Source organism: Uloborus diversus, chromosome 2 (assembly GCF_026930045.1).
Source record: "Uloborus diversus isolate 005 chromosome 2, Udiv.v.3.1, whole genome shotgun sequence".
NCBI classification, from domain to species: domain Eukaryota; kingdom Metazoa; phylum Arthropoda; class Arachnida; order Araneae; family Uloboridae; genus Uloborus; species Uloborus diversus.
In genome coordinates, this window is record NC_072732.1 from 87,582,834 (window position 1) to 87,595,702 (window position 12,869).

Below are 12,869 nucleotides of genomic sequence, written 5' to 3' on the forward strand. Positions count from 1 at the left end.
TTGATAATTCATGATGAAGTATCCTACTTTAAAATAAAAGCTTAGTGTGCTGTGAACATCATTAAAACTAACAAAATATAACCGCAGAATTCCTTTGAAGTTGATAGAAGCTTTTCATAGCCCTTACAATCATCCCTTTTTCTCCTAACACCTAGAGATTATCGTTTGTTTTCCTTACATCACCTGATTTTCTTTTCCTGTAGAAGAAGTTCTTGAACGGTACTTCAAAGAGCCCGTTTAGAAGAAATGTTTACCCGTATTCTTTGAGATCTTCGACTAACTTTCTTCTGAGAAAACTGTTTTTCTCTTGCAGATGGCAATGAGGACAGTTAAGTGTAACAGAAGTTTTCTTTCAAGTTAGTAAATGATGATACGTGCTAATCCTAAAGGTTTCATCTTTCTCTGCAAGAATCATATATCTAGGCGATTTAAAATTTTGATTCCATCGGTTTTGTTTGCGGTTGGTAGGTTTGAGTTTTACATGTACTAACTAAAATAACTGTATTAAATTGTCAAAATATAGTAGCAGGTAAAAATAAAACAAACGTATCAATTGCTATTGTAGACTTCTCGAGTAAAATGTTGTTGCTATGCTGAGAAAAAAATTAGACATGGAAAATTCCTTTAGCTGGAAAAGTTGGTCTACTCAAAAGCCAACAACAACAAAAAAAGAAAAAAAATCCGTGCTTTCGAGTTTGATTAGAGCTGCAAAACAAAAAAAGAAAAAAATAATAATAATAACATGTGTTGGACAAATTTAATACTTTGGCACATATTTCATACAATAAGTGTAGAGGAAAAGGTGTAAAAATGAGTACGGATGTAAATATGGGCTCCTCTCTATAGTGGTATGGGGGATGGAGTACTGAAGACAGTCGGTGGGGACTGTATACGGTGCTGTGTGTGTGTGTGTGTGTGTGTTTTTTTTTTTTTTTTTTTTTGAGTAGTGTGGGTGCACTGTAATTGCGAAGATTGAGGTTTTTCTGCACTGAAAATTTGTAAGAAATATATGAAATTGTTTTCATTTTCTGTCCCTATGTTGGATCAAAAACGATTTCATAGTGATATCGGAAAAGTGGATATCTTAAGCTACTCTTCGAAGCTCACATTTATTCACAAACGCTTTACGTTACTTGCGAAAGTGGCTTTCTTCCTTAGGTGTAGTTGGTGTAAATATGAGACCTCTATGTAACAGTGTCTAAGATTTTGCCAACTCTTTTCAAAAAAAAAAAAAATATATTTCTCAAGTAATACAACTTGCATCTTTCGGGATGGAGAGTTCTCTGAAGACACTCGGAAAATGTTGTGCGTGAAATGTGTGCCCCACATCCGGCACAATCCGACAAGTGTGCCAAATGAGGGCACAAGAATATGCCGGAGCTGAAAGAGCCGGTTATGTTTGCTATTTATGAAAAGATATATGAAGAAATAGAAATCATGTGTATCTATTTGTACGTGTAAGTGTGTAAGTTTGCACCTGTCTGTATATGTACGCATTTCTTTGCCGAAATAAGGAGAAATACAAAGCTGTAAAAGGACAACGATGAGTTTTTCAAGTGTAGTAATATGATTGGGTAAGTTTTAGAAATAAAAGATTGTATTCCTATACGCCAAAAGTTTTTTTTTTTTTTGTTTCTTGACAACATTCCTTTTTTATTCCACATTCCATAAATATTCAAACATTAGAATACGAAACTCCAAAAGTTGCTTTTCCGTAATATCCTTCGGTTTATGAAGTTTGAAAGAAACAAAAAATTCAGAGAGCGTCTAAAAAATCTTGTTTGCGTCTTCACAAGCAATTGTTTTCACCTTAAAAAAAATGATAAAAATATAAATAAATAAATAAACCATACAAAAGAATTTTAAAATACGTAAAAATGAAAAAAAAAGTGGATAAATATGTTTGCTCTTTGTTCCGTTGCTTTGAACCTTCATCTGTGAGGGTTCCTATGACAACCAGGAGCAGACGATGAAATAAAATTTCACGTGCATTCTGCGACAAGAAAATTCTGGTTTAAAAACGCAAAGGACGAAAACTTTGACTAAAGCAAAAAATTTTTCATATCATAAACTAAGTATTTATCTCTCTAACACAAGTAAATGTTTTTATTTTGAACCATATGCAAGAAAGGAATAGTTGTTTTTAATATCGCCTTTGATCACGCGTCTATTTTTCACCAATTTTAACTTAATTTTTTTTCCTTTGTTATATTTTCATTTTACAGTGCACGTAATTAAGAGAACATTTTCACACATAGAAAAAATAAAATTCCCAACATGAAATATTGATCTTTTTAATTTCAAAATGCAAAATTTGTGTTCAGAAATAAGTCACAGTTTACAAAATCTTTACACACACAAAATGTTTTTAACTTGGTATATTTTCATTTTACAGTGCACGTAATTAAGAGAACAATTTCACACATAGAAAAAATAAAATTCCCAACATAAAATATTGATCATTTTAATTTCAAAATGCAAAATTTGTGTTCAGAAAAAGTCAGTTTACAAAATCTTTACACTCACAAAATGTTTTTAACTTGGCTTCAAAAGCAAATTAGTTATAAAATAAATAGATAAAATATTTCAAAAATATGGAAAATAATGTTTAAAAATAGAATATACTGTAGAGATTTATTTTATAAATCAGGCATGTTGTTTGAATTCTTTTTTTTTCTTTTTTTTTCAGAGTAAAGTTTTGATACAAGTGAAAAAATGAATATTAAAGAAAAGTACTTATTAGGATGGTTTGACTTTTACACACTATATATTTTCACTATTTTTTGACAATATTTATGTAAATTTACTCAGTGCTATTATTATGAAAATTTACACATAATTTCAATTACATATTTCATTGAAATCATTTAAAATAATTGTTCCAAACGTTATCTAAATATTTCAATATGTTTTTGGGATCTTTTAATGAAATACAAAAATTATTGACTTTGTTTTCACTTTAAAATACATTCACTCAGAATTATTTTAAAATTATATTTTATAATTAGTAATCTATAAGTACGTGTAACTTTTTTAATAATTACAGCAGTGACTTGATTCAGACCGTTAACAGAAAACAATAAGCACTTTTGATGGATCACAACTATGGGAGGAAACAAAATCTTCTTTTAATATTACTTTCCTCGTTGCTATCGTCGCCATTTAACAGATGACGCTATCACTCAAGTGTATGATGACGAACAGAACATTGCCCAGTTGACAGAAAACTCATTTTTCAGAGATCAGAGGCGGATTTTGCTATAAATAAATCAGGAGAAATCACTTATTTCGAAATGAATCTTTCAGAAAGAAATTTCTTTATATTGTTAGAAACTGAACAGAAACGGAGAACCAAAACGGAGAAACAAAAACAGGAATAACAGTAATGAAACAGTTAAGAAAAATAAAAAGCATGTTAGAGTTACAGTAACTTTTAGTAAGGTAATATTGATAAATACAGATCATAGTAGTTGTATTTAAACTTATATTAGTGTTGAAGTAAAACTACTTTTTTAAAAATATAATTTATTAATTGGCTTTTCAGTGTACAAATTGAGTCCAAAAATTTCGGGTAATACGCAGACCAATGTTTCCGCGCTAAACACAAAAGTTTGGTTAGCTTCAACCTTGACATATGTATGATTGAATTTCGCGTGCAGTCGATTTATTTACAAAGGCGACAAATCTCTTTAGGGCTGTGAAAAACATGGGTTTTCAAGATCAAGGCTGCAACAATAAATTTTCTGCTCTTGGTTAAAGCACTTTGAGATATTTAAGATGATAAGGCAGATGTGTAGTGGTTCCACGATGAAGAGATCGAAGATACACAAATTGTACTGGATGTTTTAAAGTAGAATAAGAATACTTTGTAGTTGAGCGCTGTAATCGAAAGATTCGGATTTATGTGATGGTATACTTAATGTGTGATAAAATTCTCTTAACGGTGGCAGTTTGCCTTCGAAAAAGGAGAGGCCTTAATGATGTTCCCAAATGTTTGGTGATATCTTCGCAACGAGCTATGATTTTGAGATAGAAACTCAGTATTTTCCTTATTTAGTAAAGTTTAAGATAGGTTGTTGTTATGTGCCAGCTAAGCTGGCAATTTGGGATGCGCTGCTTCACTTTTCGAGCTGCACCGTAATTTTTTGTGAAGTCCGACTTCCACAGTTTGCACATACCTTAAGGGCCCGTTTATAGGGTGGACAACCATTCACAGAATAACAACACATTCAAACAAAGGAAGAACAAGAACAGGAGAGAGAAAGTACATCCATGGCCGAGCCAGGATTAGAACCCGGGATCTCCCCATTGCAGTCAACTCCTTTGACCACTAGACAGGGTGGATGACTCTAATATTGGTCAGAACTCTTATCTTTCGAGAGGTATTCTTGTCGTGTTTTAAACAACCACTCTTATAACTGTTCATGTACCTTTCCCCTCACCATCGTGTAATCACCGCACACCTTCCTTTGTATCTCTTAAAGTTATGAAGGTGCTATAACTAAATGCTGTCAAAATTTAATGTGAAAGCGATTCTCTTGAAAACCCCAGTTTCTAACTTTGTCGAAAAGAATTGACTACCTTGTAAAAAATCGTTTGTACTTGCAATTTAATCCAATGACATGGTTGAAACTATCCACATATTGAGGGGAGGGATACGTTAATATCTTTCAGCCGAATTTACTTACATGCTTTGCTTATCTTTGATGACCACACACGCTTTAAAAAAATCCTGAAGTTTCACAATGAAAGTTACTGGCATCCATGTCGCCTGTAATTTTACCGTAAAATCCTATTTTATTGTAAAAAATTACAGTAGAATAAATAAGAGTTAAAAAATACAAAATGCTAGCAGCAAGTTCGAATTCGGGACCTTCGTATTGGCAGGCTTTGCTGACCACCATACCAGTCGGGGAACATCGAGTGAGCGAAAATACGGCGTTATGTGCTTTGCACTGTAAGTCATGTGGTATATCAAGTGACGCTGCAAGTCGTTTATTTTTTTCGGTACAATTCACTGCAATTTTTTGCTGTACTGTAAACACTCCATTTTAGAGTAATGTTAACCATAAAAGTTTCTGAATTTTTAACAATGTAGACCCGAACTAATGGAACCTACTACGTCTATTTTGTTTTATAAGGCGGGTACGTTATATAAAACCATGTTGAGCAATACGGCCAAGCCCCCATGTCTGTAACGTCGCCTTAAAGCAACAGTAAAATATCTCAGTGTTTTTTCTGTAACTGGATATTATATATACATATATATATATATATGTTGCTCTGAGTCGATGATGTGTAGGATAGCAGATATTTTCTTGGTCGTAACTTTATCGAGATCAGAAAGCCTTACTGACCATTAAGCAATGTCAACAAGGCAGTTTTTTCTATCAAAAGAAAAAGTGTAGCAGCAGTTATCACAAAAGATATTTGTCAAATGTGCTTAAAATATTTTTACGGTAAATTTTGTTTATTCTTGGCTCACTGTAGTTTACAAGAATGAAAATTATTTAATTGTACTAGAAAGCATATTTTATGTTTTGTTCACAAATTATATTGTTTTCATAAATGAGCAAAATAAAATTGTTGAAAATATTATGCATCAATATTCTTGCAATAGAAATGAACTTTCCACACCTGAGATTATTTCAAGTATGTGCGAAATTAGTATATCTACTTATAAAAAAATTATTAAATCTATAAAAGTATTTTGATACCTTAATGGGAATTGACGAAATTTATTACATTCACTTTCAGGTTTATTTTTTTCAGACATATTACACACATATTTTTTACTCTATATTTTTTTACTTACAGTAATAGCATTTTTCAAGTATATTATAAGGAAATAGTTTGTATACGTTTGTTTACTTTACAATAGTTATAAATTTCTAAATTTTAATTTAACTGCACTAAACCTTAGTGGCAACACATTAATAAAAAGTGTTTTAAGTTGCTCATTTTAATGTCAATTTACTGTTTCTAATACCATTAGTTTTTATTTCAAACTTATGTTTTACGCTTTCGATAAATTTTATAGATTTCATATTTTTCTTATGTTTTTAAAACATTGTTTCCTCTCTCATACTTGAGGGCGAGTGCGAGAAAAAAAATAAAAAATTAATTTGCGAAAAAATGTCATAAAAGTTGAAAAATTCGTCAATAAATAAATAAATAAATAAATAAATAATAAGAAGAATAAACTAATTTGTTTTCCAGATAAATTCTCGAAATTCCGACTCTGCATTTCTATAGTAGATCTGCTTCTCGTACCAGCCGAAAAAATGTAAGGTGCATTATGCCTCACTGTTGTTTCTCATAATGAGCAAAGTTCGACCAGCAGTCATTAAAACTTATATAAACCGAGAGAAATAAATGAAACAAATGGCGCAAATAGCTAAAGATCCGTTTTGTCATTTAAATTCAGTTTTAAATCGTTTAAAGTAAAATACTCTAAAGTTGTTTTTTTTTTTTAATTTAACTCCTCATTTCTTCCATCTATCTTTAAATAGGAAAGTTACATAAAAACACCATTTACATTTTTAATTACAATAAAAAGAAAAAAAATCATGACATTTAAGAATGCGTTTAAAAGAATGTAGCATTAGATTCTTTACAAATTCTTGATTCTTAAAAAAATATCTCCAGCATCAGTCAAATATGAAAATGGAAAAAAGAAAAATCAAGATACTAGGAAAAATTAAAATGACTGTTGCTTGCAAATTTGTTAAAGTAATGACTTCCATTAAACAATGCACTTTTTCGTGTAATGTGTGTATAAAATAAAAATCCATTATTGTGCTCTTCTTTGAGCTAGCATATGCTTTCGTATTTATGCCTTAGCTTAAAACCCATTAGAGTATTTAAGGGAGTAGAATGCTTTCAGGAATGAATTTGCTTAATTGAATATAAATTATCAAGGGGATCTTTACTTATTAAAAACTTATTTTGTAAGTTTTCGAGTCAAAACAGGTTATCGTAATAATATGTTTGCCTCTTAATTAAAATCTTTTAAAATTACTCATATGACTTAATTGTATTGAATGAATTACGGATGCTTCTTTATTCATTGTTACGGTAACAAAACTTTCAGGATTCGGAATGAAATTTGCTCATGATAAAGCCCTTGCCTATCTAATACCTGAGTTAAACGATTTTTATCATTCTCCAAGAAAAAAACATTCATTTCATTTTTTCAGATCTGTTCCAATTTAGAACTGGTTTGTAAGATTTTTTCTCAAAACGTTTTTTACGAATCATTTTCTGTTTAAAATATATATTTTTTAAACTAAAAACTTTTGTTTTTGCTTGATGGCATTGATTAAATAGTAGTAATCAAGTAATTTTCTGTAAAAATGCTCTTATGTCTTTAAACGTTCTTAAAAACTTATGCTTTCTAATAACTCACAGTAATTTCATTTTTAGTTCACAACTATAGTGGGGGCACATATAACCTTGCTGCTTTGTAATCTGTGATTACGGTCTACGCAGCCTTCCGAATGCTGCTGTATTAGGTCTGCCCCAAATGTAGGATCATATAATACAAAAGTAGGATTGCAAAATACAAAAGTAGATCACATAATATAAAAGTAAATATTTTTAGTTTTTCGGACGATACATGCAATTTTGTTACACCATTTTCAACATTTATGTGGATGTTTTGAGACTTTCAACAGGACAGGATTGTCTAAATGCCTATTTGTACCGTTTTCACCTGATGGATTCTCCGACTTGTACTCTGGACAAGTCATAGACGCTGCTCATCTGGACGATTGCTCCGCGCTAACTAATGTTAATTGTGTTGCCGACAGATATTGGAGAGCCCGTGGTTTAATGACCTAATGGTCAATTGATCTAGTATTTGAGAAATAAAATTTTCAACGCTTAAAAAAACCTATCTTTTATGGTGCTGCGTATTAGATTCTCGTGATTGGCAGAATAAGTGCATTATCCGAGAGCAGCTATTCTTTCATGTGGCATTTCTTTTGGCTTGTTCCATAACCGCAGAATTTTGTCTCTCAGTTTCCTCATTGAAGGCAGGCCCAAGCTCTTTCTTTTTAGCGAAACTCCACAAGAAGTTTAATGTTACCAAGAGTATTCGAAACCAGGTGAATACTCAAAACATTCTTTACATGCGATATGGACGCTGTCGATTTTCTGCTCATGAAAATCCATTGACTGGATTCAGGTTTGAACAAGCATTTTTCGGCTTAAAAGTTCAATGTCTAACCACTGCACCTCACAAACAAAGGCTCGTGCTAGCTGGTTATGTCAATACTTACAAAACAACATCAACACTAGACATCCGGTAACATTGACATGCTGCGGTGTTTTGCAACCGGACGCTAGGTATCACCATTTACAGTTGCAAGACGTCTGAATAATAGTTGTTCATTCATCCGTCATCCTAAACGTTGCATACCGTTATTAATAGTTCCTTAATTTCCCTGCTTTACCACTAATATTTTTCAGACAAAAATTTTTTTTTAATCATGCATTTTTGAGGTACATGAAATTATTTTTTGTTTTTGAAAAAAATATGCTAGCTGAAGCTTATTTTCTTCAATATTCAAAAGATAGTTAAACACAAAATGCACGTCGCAATTTAAATTTTAAGTATGTTTTACATTAAGACGACGATATGCAACACTAAAATCACTGAATAACCAAAGCACTGAATAACCATAATGCAATAATATAAGATGCGGGATTGATTGGAATATTGTATGCATAATGTTTTCGAAAATACCATGCTATTTTCCTGTTAATTGTTTCGTTGTAGGGCAAAGTAAATCATGTTTACGAAAAACAGAAGTTACAAGGATTCAATTAAAACTTATTCAGCCATCATTGTTACCCTGACAACAAAGAAATTCCTTTATATAACATGAGAAAAAAGTTCATAATGGGAACGTTAATTGTTCTATTATACATTTTTCATTGCAGTTTTTAACTTCAGAAAGCTTGCAAACATCTCAGATAGATTGCTGTTATACATTTGTTTAATAAAACTATCATAATGGAGAAAAAATCATAACAAGAAAAAAATGGAGATAGTTAAATGTTTCTTAACAGACGTTATAAATGAATTTATCTGTTTTTAAGAATTTGACTAATTTATGACCAATAATGTAATTGTTCATATACTTTGTCTGCTCTTGATAGTTAAAACTGAAAACGAAGTTATTTTTTCAGTTTCTTTTTGATGAAAGTAACAATTCAATGTTAATCCTTTTTTCTTTCAGATTTACTCCGTGCAGTTTGTTTTAAAGAGGAAAAATCTAACTCAATATTAAACGACATTTGGGAGAAAATTGATCTTCCGATTATATTGAACTCATTGCTCTTCCGATTATATTGAACAAGATTTAAATATGGGTAAAACTTATTACAATAACCTGGATAGTAAGCGTAGTCCAAAATTTGGAGATATTTCAATAATTGGGAATCTGGCGCGGTCGCCTCATTTTTGGCGTAAATAATTTTATTTTGGTAACTCTGCTGATTTATAGTAAACCTATTTGAATAGATGTTTCTGCTCTCTTTATTTGGATTTGCAACGAAAAATACCTCTCGCGCAGGTGCTGAAGTCAAAAATTGACGCCAATATCGAATTATCGAAATATTTCCCAAAATTTTCATTTATTATTAAGAGATGTAATAACCGTTAACTTTATTAGAAACTTTCGAGGTATCATTCAATTCTCAAGCATTTCAGAAAATGTATGATTATTATGTAAACAAGAGCACTGTGAAATAAAATTTTTAACCTTCATACATTAAGGGGGTTCGGGACACATTTTGATTTTTTTTATTAAATGCTTTAGAGTTTTGAAATTTCTTGCACTGATTCACCATCTGTTTAATAAGTAAAATCATAACATAAATACTAAAAATAATATTTTTAAACTTAAATTTAATATATATTTTTAACGGGATTGCTTCAAATTAACTCAAAATATTCTGGGACGATTTTCAGATTTTTTTCACAAAATATTGCGCCAATATCTAATCTTTAATTTTATTCGGTGAATTTAAAAATATTAATTCAGTGAAAATAAAAAACAAAAATTTCGAACAATTCAAAGATACTTTACTATATGTTTTTTTTTTTAATTTGCCGAATAAAAATTTAAGTAAACTGTTTGAAAAAAAAATATACTCCAAATTTCATTACTTTTTCTCTATCGGTTCCTGACTTATAAGAGTTTGAATACAAGAAATCGGGAAAAATTGCATGATGGAGAAAAACGCGTTTAAAGTTTTAAATTTAAATGCAATATTAGTTAAATGCATGAAAAAAAATTATATCTTTCGTTTTAATTAAGATAGAAACAAGATTCAAACGTCTTTTTAAAATGAAGAAAACGGAGTAGTTTTTAAAACGATAAAAAAATTGAAAAATTTGACGATTTTTGTGTCCCGGACTCCCTTAAAACAAACTTCAAAAAAAAAAAAAAAAAAAAGAAGACATTCCGCCACCGCCGGCACACAAAAAAGATCGCACGAGTACTGAATTGACTCATCATTAGTGTTGCCTCACTAGCACTAGATGAAATTAGGGGAATTTTACCAACATATACAAGTTGCACTTGAATGGATGATATAAATTTCGCCCTTTTTTCAATTCTAGTGATTACTGTTTGGAACTTCTGACTGAATTGAGAGGGCAGTTCAAAACGTTTTTTTTATCGAAATTTAGAAAATTTCTACTCATAATTTTTTCAAACATTTATAACGCAAAGTAAAATAATATTTTCAATTCCTTAAGTTTCCCTGTTAAGAGTTTAGTTTACATATTTTTTTATTAAAAAAAAGGGGGGCAACGCGGGCCATTCCCATAAAAGTTCACATGCAAAAAAGAAATAATAAAAAATATTTTGAACTTTTAGTATTCATAAGTAAATTGTAAAAGAGAGGGCCGTTTTAAGTATTGCGAAAATTGTTCTACATGAGAAGCTTTGGATACAGATTATAACCCAGAAACAAATAATGTGTATTTTCATTCGAAATTTCAAGGTTTTTCATCTGAATAAAAAGCCTCAGCTTAAAAAATGATCATTCGTGTTAATTTAAAGAATTCATCCGACCAGCGTCCTGATTAAATTATACTTTGTTTTAATCATAAAAAAATACAATCACATTTTAATGAGAAGGAATACTTCAATTTTCTTTCGAAGAGTGTGTCGAAAAAACTTCTTTTTTTTTTTTGAATATCCAAAATTTTAAGATGAAAATTGACTCCAAAGAATCACATTTGTTTTCATATTTAACAGTTAATCTTACAATTTCCAACTGAATTGAATATGCTTTTATTAGTATTAGCTTACCTGTAAGTTTGTATGTATGTATGTAATGGAATCTTGCTACTCAATTTTGAAACACTTACTTGAGGAAATTCTTTTGAAACTTGGTATTCGACCTCAGACTCGATGGCAATGCATAATTCTGAAATCAAATTTATTAAGTAATCATTAATTATTAGTTTATTCCAAGTTTAATGGCCATTTCCTCAAAAAACCTCTCGTATGAGAGACAAACAATTCTCGCATTGTCTATCAATAGAAAGCTCTGAATTTTCATCATAAGAGTGTATTTGCTCAAAATTTCCACGGAAAATTGAAAGTGAATCATAACGATTTTCAGCTAATTTCATGGTAAAATGTAGACGAACCTCCATTTAGAAAGAGTGGCCGTTGTTAAACATGGTCATTGCTGAACTATTCCTTTATGTATATTTGTCTAAAAATTTTTTAAAATAAAATAAATACATATGTAAATATATGTAACATAAATTTATAGAAATATAAACTAAGTGTCTAAAAAAAAGTCGCGGTCGAATTTTAATTGTTCTGATTTTGGAAGAAGGTAATTCGATGAGTATTACAGATATTTGCATAAATCTTTGCTCGATGCAAGCTTAAAATGCGGGCGTTGCACTAGAAGACTGTTCAGTTGGAAGTAAGCATGACTGGAATCGGTAGTTGTGTTCGAGGAAGTGATGTAACAGAGTTTAAAAGGGGGCAAATTGTTGGCAGGTACCAAAGTGGGACAAAAATGCAAAGACATAGTTGAAATTAGTGGTATAGAATTGCGAAAGGTTCAACGCATTATTAAAAGGTGGAAAGATGGCGGAGAAACTACTTGTTCGCGACATCTTTGTGGTCGTAAATCCATTCTGGACGAAAGTCACCGGCGTTCTCTGAAACGATTAATGAAGAAAAATCGCAAGAAATCGACCATTCAACTCACAGCACTCTTCAAGGACTGAAGTAAAACAATTTCCAAGCGCACAATGAGACGAGAATTTCCAAAATCGGGACTAAGAAGCTGTGCGAAAAGCTAGATTTAAAATGTGCGAAAAAACTGAAAAATGTTGTATTACAAATGACTATAATTTCTTTCCTAATTATAGTAAAATGAAAACTAAAACAATATTGTAAAGCTAAAAAATGGAGCTTTTTATTGATATATAACATGGCATCCTTATGATAGATTTCAACTTTAGGGTTATTTATCATAAATTAGGGTTTTTTTCATAGGGTTATTTAGGGTAACGGGGTAATATTGCAAAGAAATGTTTAGTCCTATTAATAATATTTTAAGAAAAATCCTGAAACAAGTGAACTTTAGTCTGTTTAGTTTTTTCAAATTGCCAATTATTATTTGAACGTTCGTAAATAAAATTAAAAAAAAGAATATATTGACCCCTCTAATTTTTCAATTATCCAATATTCAGAGGTAAATTTCACCTTCTTAAAGGTGTTTGTTTCCGATAAAAACAAACATGTCTTCAATCCTTTAAAGTGTTCTATCGATGTGCGAAGTTTTATTCCAATCGCGCGCGCGCGTTGATTCACACTTAGGTA